The sequence below is a fragment of the Pyrus communis genome, chromosome 6 (assembly GCF_963583255.1).
Source record: "Pyrus communis chromosome 6, drPyrComm1.1, whole genome shotgun sequence".
Taxonomy (NCBI): Eukaryota; Viridiplantae; Streptophyta; class Magnoliopsida; order Rosales; family Rosaceae; genus Pyrus; species Pyrus communis.
The window spans coordinates 26,382,761-26,391,268 of record NC_084808.1 but is presented as its reverse complement, the minus strand read 5'-3'; the positions used below and the strand labels follow the sequence as shown (position 1 = coordinate 26,391,268).

Genomic DNA, 8,508 nt, shown 5'->3' with positions numbered 1-8,508 from the left:
GATTTAAGATATTAAATTACACTATCATTGGTATTGGTTCAATTTTCTGGGATGGTGTTCAAAATACACGTGCTCTCGCTCTTGGGCCATATGGATAAGCATGATTGATGTTTTAGAAGATATCATGCCTGTCCAACGACAATTCTCAGCTGCAACCGGGATATAATCGCACATTAGTATACCTTTGATCACTTAATATGAAATTGAGAAATTTTTTATTGTGACGGGAACATAGGGATACGGCAGGTGTTTTTATGCAAGTGATGGGAAATTTTATTTTTTAAGTTATTAATCATTTAACACACATATCACATCATTTGTATAGAGACACGTGGTGTACCACCTTGTGTTCTAGTCACACTGAAAAAATCTCTCTGTGAAATGGGGGTATAATCTAGTTACACAAAAAGAATTACCCTTATCAAGGTAAGATTTTTTTTATTTTTTTTATTTTTTATTTTTTATTTTTTTTATTTTTTTTTTAATTTTTTTTGGGTGTGATAAAAGGTGAGGTTCTTTCATGCAACTAAGATGCAGTCTCAGTTGCATCACCGTCTAATAAATATTGTCGTGTGTTTAAAAAGTGCACTATCCATCTAGTAGACACTGCTACACGATGACTTGGTGACTTAAGTGAATCTTAATCTCAAGTTGATTAACTTCTTTATTGTTGGTGTTGAAATTATGAATCACACATTAGGAAAACAAAAGACTTTGCATGTGCTTAAGATATTGCTAATTAGCTTTATGATGCAACTAGGGATGTCAATAGTTCGGTTTGAGGACGCAAATGCTATATCCATCCCTATAACTAAAAAAATTAACCATATTCATAACTGCAAATTAGCCATTGGGTAGTATCCATAACCATACCTACTGGATAACGGATTTCCCATTGGATAACAGTTATATCCATCTTCGTCAATACAAAAAAATCTAATAGTTTAGTTGACGCATTATAATTTAGTAAATATTAATTTCGTTATTAAATATTTGATATATAATTAAATGATTCAATGAACGGATCTTGTGGAGTATAAAAATTAAAGTTAAACATTGATGATGTTGGCTAACTTTGATATTTTTCTTAAGTACCATTGAATTCTCATTGATTTTGACTCAAAATTTTTGAACTTTCTCACAAAATGCAACTCACACAATGCAACTTTTCTATTCTATGAATTCAATAAATAATGAATATACATACATTTATTATATATTATATATATATAATATTATATTATATATTATTTGGGTGGAATTCAGGGACAGATATAAATTGGGAACTTCTATAACCATATCCAAAACCATAGCCAAATAATAAATTCACGGTTTTTTCCCATATTCAAAATGTATCTAAATTTTCATACCCAAATCCAATCAATTCGGCCGGTTATTCATGATTATCGGGTTTAACAGTTAGATTTGCCATCCCTAGGTGCAACCTCAATTTTCTTCATGGTATTAGAGTAAGTTATCTCACGCTTAAAGTTCAACGACCACATATACTCTACGTCACTCGTTTTGTGATATTCATGTACTAAACTTGAAAATTCACTATATGTACTACTACTGATATTCAATTAGTTTTATTGTTTAAAAGTTGATTAGTCAAGACAGTTCTGCTGCAGCAGCATGCATGAATGTTTTGGTGAATTGAATGATCATTTTGATGTCCACTATAGTTCTACTTTTTTACATTATCCCAAAACCCTAGAATTTGTGATCACAGAAGTGAAAGGGAAATTTAAAAAAAAAAACCTCCACTATTGCTGTTTTCCAGTGAACCTTGATCACTTCCAATTAAAGCCAAAAAGGTGGGAATGGCCGACGCTCATATCCGCCTTTCAAAGTTGAAGACTTGAAACCCACCAACAATTAGTGCTCACTATTGCCTAATCACTACTTTTAATTAATTATATTTATGCATCAATCATGAGATTTGGAATGCAATCATCCTTGAAAGTTACAAAATACTGCTGCCATCAGACGCCACTATGAGCCTGCTTATTTTATGCAGCAATTTATGTGTATATATAATCCATATGTACAACTTGGAGATAAAAGTATGAAGGGCTTTGTCTTTGCATTGGACATGATTAAATCATTAATCTTTAGATTGAGGAGGAAGATTAGTGTGCATGTTTGTCTGCACATGTCAAATCAAGCACCTAATCCAAATGTCATGTCAATGTTGTAGCAAGCATTTGACATCAGGAATGACGTGGTTTAAAGCGTCGGATCATTTCCTCCTAATTCACCAAATTAGGGAATTCGTGCTATTAAAAATTGAGCCAATGGATGAAGTTATTATAACTTTTAAAGTGAGCCCTGTTTGTAGCCGTTCGATCAAATTTCAATGACACAGATTTCCTGATTTGATGAATTAAGAAGAATGGATCCGGAGAGGATCCCTTTCCGTTTAAAGCCACTTCGATGAACTCTTTTTAATTAATCGAACCTTGCTGCCAAAATAGAGTTAATTTCTTGATATTTTCATCTCCCAATCGGAGGATTTATATAGGAATACAAGCAATGATGATCAGGTATGAAACCAGTACAAGAAGTCAAAAAAAAACTGCTATGAAACTACTGCCTATATCTAAATTTACCGCTTACAACTACTCTATTAATTACAATGGATTTCATGTCTGATTTCCTAATTCTTTAGTCAACAATGGCTGCTTCTTTAGTCAACAATGGCTGCTTCTTTAGTCAACAATGGCTGCTTCTTTAGTCAACAATGGCTGCTTCAGTTAACACTCCCCCTCAAGTTGGTGCATAAATATCTCGAATGCCCAACTTGCTGAGTGAAAGATGGAAAATCCTACTTGACACTGCCTTTGTTAAAATATCTGCTAGCTGGTCATCACTCTTCACATAAGGCAAGTTAATGGTACCATCAACCAACCTTTCCTTAATAAAGCGCCTATCCACTTCAACATGTTTAGTACGATCATGTTGAACTGGATTATGAGCAATGCTAATGGCGGCTTTGTTATCACAATAAAGATTTGATGGCTTTGTAGAATTGAAACCCAATTCTCTCAACAAAATCTTGAGCCATAACAATTCTTGCACGCCGTGTGGCATACCTCTAAATTCAGCTTCAGCACTGGATCTAGCCACTACATGTTGCTTCTTACTGCGCCAAGTAACTAGATTTCCTCCAACAAATGTAAAGTATCCAGAAGTCGATCTGCGATCAGTTACTGACCCAGCCCAATCTGCATCAGTGTATCCTTCAACTTCTTGATGTCCATGATTGGAAAACATCAAGCATTTTCCAGGAGCAGACTTCAAATACCTGAGAATGCGTTGTACAGCATCCATGTGGGCTTCACTTGGCCTATGCATAAATTGACTCACCACACTTACAGCATAGGCTATGTCAGGTCATGTATGAGACAAATAAATCAACCTCCCAACTAATCTTTGGTATCCTTCCTTGTTAGCCGAAACTTGATCAGGATAGTCTCCTAATCTATGGTTTTGCTCAATTGGTATGTCTGCAGGTTTACAAGCTAACATCCCAGTATCAGTTAATAAGTCTATAACATATTTCTTTTGAGAAAGAAAAATGCCATGCTTTGATCTTGCAACTTCAATACCCAAGAAATATTTCAAAGTACCCAAGTCCTTCATTTCAAATTCCTTGGCTAGATACATTTGAAGTTTTTGAATTTCCTCGACGTCATCACCTGTAACCACCATATCGTCCACATAAACAATTAAGGCTGTAAGTTTACCTTTATCATGCTTAAGAAATAAGGTACGGTCAGCCTGAGTTTGCTTGAACCCATAATTTCTCATCGATTGAGCGAACCTGCCAAACCATGCCCTTGGTGATTGCTTCAATCCATACAAGGACTTTCTCAACCTGCATACTTTGCCAATATCACAAGTGGTAGTGAATCCAGGAGGAAGATCCATGTATACCTCTTCATCCAAGTCTCCATGTAAAAATGCGTTTTTCACATCAAACTGTCGTAAAGGCCACCCCAGATTTGCTGCCAATGACATAAGAACCCTAATAGTATTGATCTTTGCTACCTGCGCAAATGTCTCTTGATAATCAATGCCATAGGTTTGAGTATAACCTTTGGCTACCAATCTGGCCTTGTACCTCTCCACTGAACCATCAGCTTTATGCTTTACTGTGAACACCCATCTACACCCAACAGGTTTCTTGCCTTCAGGAAGTTTAACCAGTTCCCAAGTGGAGTTTTTTCGAAGAGCTTCCATCTCTTCAATCATAGCTTTTTTCCATTTTGGATTTTTAAGAGCATCCTGTAACTTATTAGGAATTGAGACTGATGACAATTGGTTTGCAAAAGCTATATAAGAGTCTGACAAGCGATGAGATGAAACAAAATTAGATATAGGATATTGAATACCCTTTGTAGAAGAATGACCATAACGAACAGGGGGTATCCCTCGATTTTCTTGAATAGGATAACGAGAACCAGACTCATGATGTGGTTCATTTGGATCAGCACTTAATGAAATCTCATGATTGGACTCATCAAATATAGTAGGCTGAAGAGAAGGAGAATGAGTGGTTACCTCAGGATAATTCGTATGAGTAGCAGCTGATTGGTCAGAGAGTTGGTCAATGAGGGGATCTATATGTGGGTGGTCTATCTCATCAGCCACTTTTTCTTTTTCTTTTCCTTCATCTCCCCTTTTTCTTGTCCTCTCATATACCTTCAATATTTTTCCACTCTTTGCCTCATCATTAGGCAAATTTGGACCATCACCGGCATCAGACAAGTGTTCATCCGAAAAATGCATACCACCAATGTCAAGTGGCAACTGCTCTTCCTCCTTACTCCCCATCTCCCCCTGAAGAGAAGTGACCGAATCTCCCTCTGAAAAATAAGCCTCTTGTTCCTGAAAGGTAACATCCATAGAGACAAAAATTTTCCCATTGGGAGGATAGTAACATCGATACCCTTTATGAGTAGCAGAATAGCCAATAAACATACATTTGATGGCTCGAGGATCCAACTTATCACGATTTTGCATGTGGACATGAACATAGCAGACACAACCAAACACTTTTGGAGGAATATGAAGGAGTGAAGGAAGAGAATGATACTGGGAAGGGGTTTGGATAGGTGTTTGAAATTGGAGAACACGTGATGGCATGCGATTGATAAGAAAAACAGCTGTGTGAATGGCATCACCCCAAAAACGTTTAGGAACATGCATAGCAAAACATAAAGATCGAGCCACATCCAAGAGGTGACGATTTTTACGTTCTGCTATACCGTTCTGTTGAGGAGTATGTGGACAAGATGTTTGATGAATGATACCTTCTTGTTGAAAAAATGTTCCAAGTCCATAATTCAAATACTCTTTCCCATTGTCAGATCGAACAACTTGAATTTTAGCATTAAATTGGGTTTGAATCATTTGATGAAATATTGGAAAAACATACATAACCTCACTCTTACTTTTTAGTAAGTATACCCAAGAAACTCGAGTGCAGTCATCAATGAAAGAGACAAAGTATTTAGCACCAGTATAAGTAGGAATATGAAATGGTCCCCAAACATCAGAATGAATAAGAGAGAAAGGAACATCACTTTTATTGGAGCTTAAAGGAAATGAGACACGATGATTTTTAGAAAAGATGCAAGTTTCACAATGGAAATTAGAAACCTTGACTTTAGAAAATAAAGAAGGGAATAGATATTGCAGGTACTGAAAGGAAGGATGTCCCAATCTTTTGTGCCATAACCAAATTTTTTCAGAAGCTTCAAATTGTTTAGCTTCCACTTGACAACTGTAACTTGTCTTCTCACAATCTGGTGGTAAGTCCAAGTAGTATAGACCTCCCCTCTCTCTACCATGACCAATCAACGCTTTCGTTCGAATATCCTGAAACCAACAATGAGTAGGAGAAAAGATGGCAAGACAGTTTAGTTGATTTGTAAGTTTACCAATGGAAAGCAAATTGTGAGAAAGATTAGGAACATGTAAAACAGATGAGAGAGATAGGCATGGTGTTAATGAGATGGAGCCTGCTCCAAGCACTGGAGTGGAAATACCATTAGCAACTTTAACGGTATTTAAAGGTGGAGTAGTGTGAGAAGCAAACCATGAAGAGTTATTGGTCATATGGTCAGAAGCCCCCGAATCAATGATCCAAGGTTTATTTGGAGCACCAAATGTGGTGTTCAAGGCAAAACCAAAGTTACCTGCGTCGACTAAGGAAGTGGAAGCAGTAGTAGGAGAAACTGAGTGAGCAGATTGATCTACTCGAGGCACGGAAGGCGTTGGTGTAGACAGGTGTGCTTGTGATCCAACAATGTTTTTCTTTTGATTTTCCTTCTTTTGAACCCACCAATCAGGATATCCATGCAACTTAAAACAAGTGTCTCTAGTATGCTTATCCTTGTCACAATAAGTACACTTCCTTGTATCAGTAACTTTAGATCTACCTGATCGAGAATTCGAGACTCCACGGGGAAATCGAGACGGAGCAGCTACCATGGCTGATCCTTCCACTTGTGGGCCAACCAACATAATGGTTTGCCTACTTGCTTCAGCATTCACAAGAGCATAAGCAGCACGAACAGATGGCAAAGGTGTTTGAGTCAAAACTTGACTGCGAACATGATCTAAATGAGGATTAAGGCCAGCCAGAAAATCATACAATCTTTCTTCTGAAATTTCCGTCTCTCGAGCAACAACATCATCAGCACATTTCAATTTTCCAGGACGTAAGAAATCTATTTCTTGCCATGTTTGCTGAAGTTTACCATAATATGCAGATAAAGGCTCACCATTCTGGCGAGTCGCCAATGCTTGACGGCGAAGTTCATATAATTTTGATGCATCTTTTTCAATTGAGTAAGTTTGGGTAATAGCATCCCAAACATCTTTTGCAGTAGAGAGTCGGAGAAAAATGGCCCGCAAATCTCTAGTCATGGAGTTGAGAAGCCAAGATTGAACCATGGCATTCTCTTCCTTCCATATAGCATACGATGCATCGGCTTCTGCTGGTGCCTTCTTTTTTCCACTGACATAAGACCATTTGCCTCTGCCAGTGATGTAGATGCGGACACTTTGGGACCACGAGGAATAGTTGGACCCATCCAACTTGTCTGGGGTGATATGCAGAGACATCAGTTTGTGTAACAGCAGCTGAAACAGTGGTCTTGGAGTCACCCATTACTACTGCAACGAATTCTCTTTATTGAAACAATAGAGAGTCAGTCTCACTGAGAGAGATGCAGGAACAAAATGCAAGGAGGAAGAGGCAATGGCACGGGTTTGTTGGGTGATTCCAACGGGTATGGTTTATAGGGTATGGGGTAGTATTTAAAAATTTTTTTTTTGTTTTTTTTTTTTTGAAAGCTTTATGGGTTCGTGGAGATATTGCAAATGGACAGAAGATGGGTAGAGATGCAGCGGAATGTATATGGTTAACAAGCTCAATATGGGTAGTGATGTTGGCAGATATGGCCAAAGAGAGATTGGATTCGTATGAAAGTAGAAGGCCTGCTATTCTGCAGGTCTTATGGGGTAGATGGCAGTAGTTCCAGTAGGTTAATCAGAATAGAAACTCCTTTTTTTGGATCAGAATGGCTCTGATACCATGCCAAAATAGAGTTAATTTCTTGATATTTTCATCTCCCAATCGGAGGATTTATATAGGAATACAAGCAATGATGATCAGGTATGAAACCAGTACAAGAAGTAAAAAAAAAACTGATATGAAACTACTGCCTATATCTAAATTTACTGCTTACAACTACTCTATTAATTACAATGGATTTCATGTCTGATTTCCTAATTCTTTAGTCAACAATGGCTGCTTCTTTAGTCAACAATGGCTGCTTCAGTTAACACTTGCAATGTAAACATTGTTTTATATTTTGAGGGATGTTTAAAGGTCAAATATCTAATCTCTAGTTGATATAAGTTATTTTGAATCCAAAAGAAAGCCGAAGTACAAGAATCCCTGCCTGCTAAGGAGATTGAGTTGAAGCTATCGAAAAGCCCACTATAACCAATCTGTAAATGGTGATCAGGCCTTTTTGCCAACGATCAATTTAAAAAGAAAAGTACTTGTACTCATTAAGGAAGTGTTTTTACTCTCACAAAAGCACTTTTAATTACACTTGTTTCTCAATACTTTTGAATAAGAAGGTTATGAGCTGAAATCTTATGAACGATAATTGTTGTATAACAGAATAATTATAAGAAAATAATTCATCGGTCTTGCACATAACATATCTTTTCTAGGATTTGGTATTAGGTAGGGTTTCATGAAAATATTACAAGAGATTTGAAAAAGCTATATATAAAATGAGAAACTAATGGTGAAACTCAAAACGTTAAATTAATAAAAGCATCAAATAATACAAAATTAGAACACTGATCAGTCATTCTAATTCAATACAAATTACCAAACACCAATCAAGGTACTCTTAGCACGGAAATTAAGTTCATGAACAAAAGAAACGAAAAGTAAGGAGGGTCAAAGTTCTAAAC

At 36.8% G+C, this 8,508-nt stretch overlaps 1 pseudogene; it reads right to left on the bottom strand.

Annotated features, from left to right (window-relative positions):
• Window positions 1-4,998: 4,998 nt before the first annotated feature.
• Window positions 4,999-7,183, bottom strand: LOC137736443 (uncharacterized; annotated as a pseudogene).
• Between the last annotated feature and the right edge of the window lie 1,325 nt (window positions 7,184-8,508).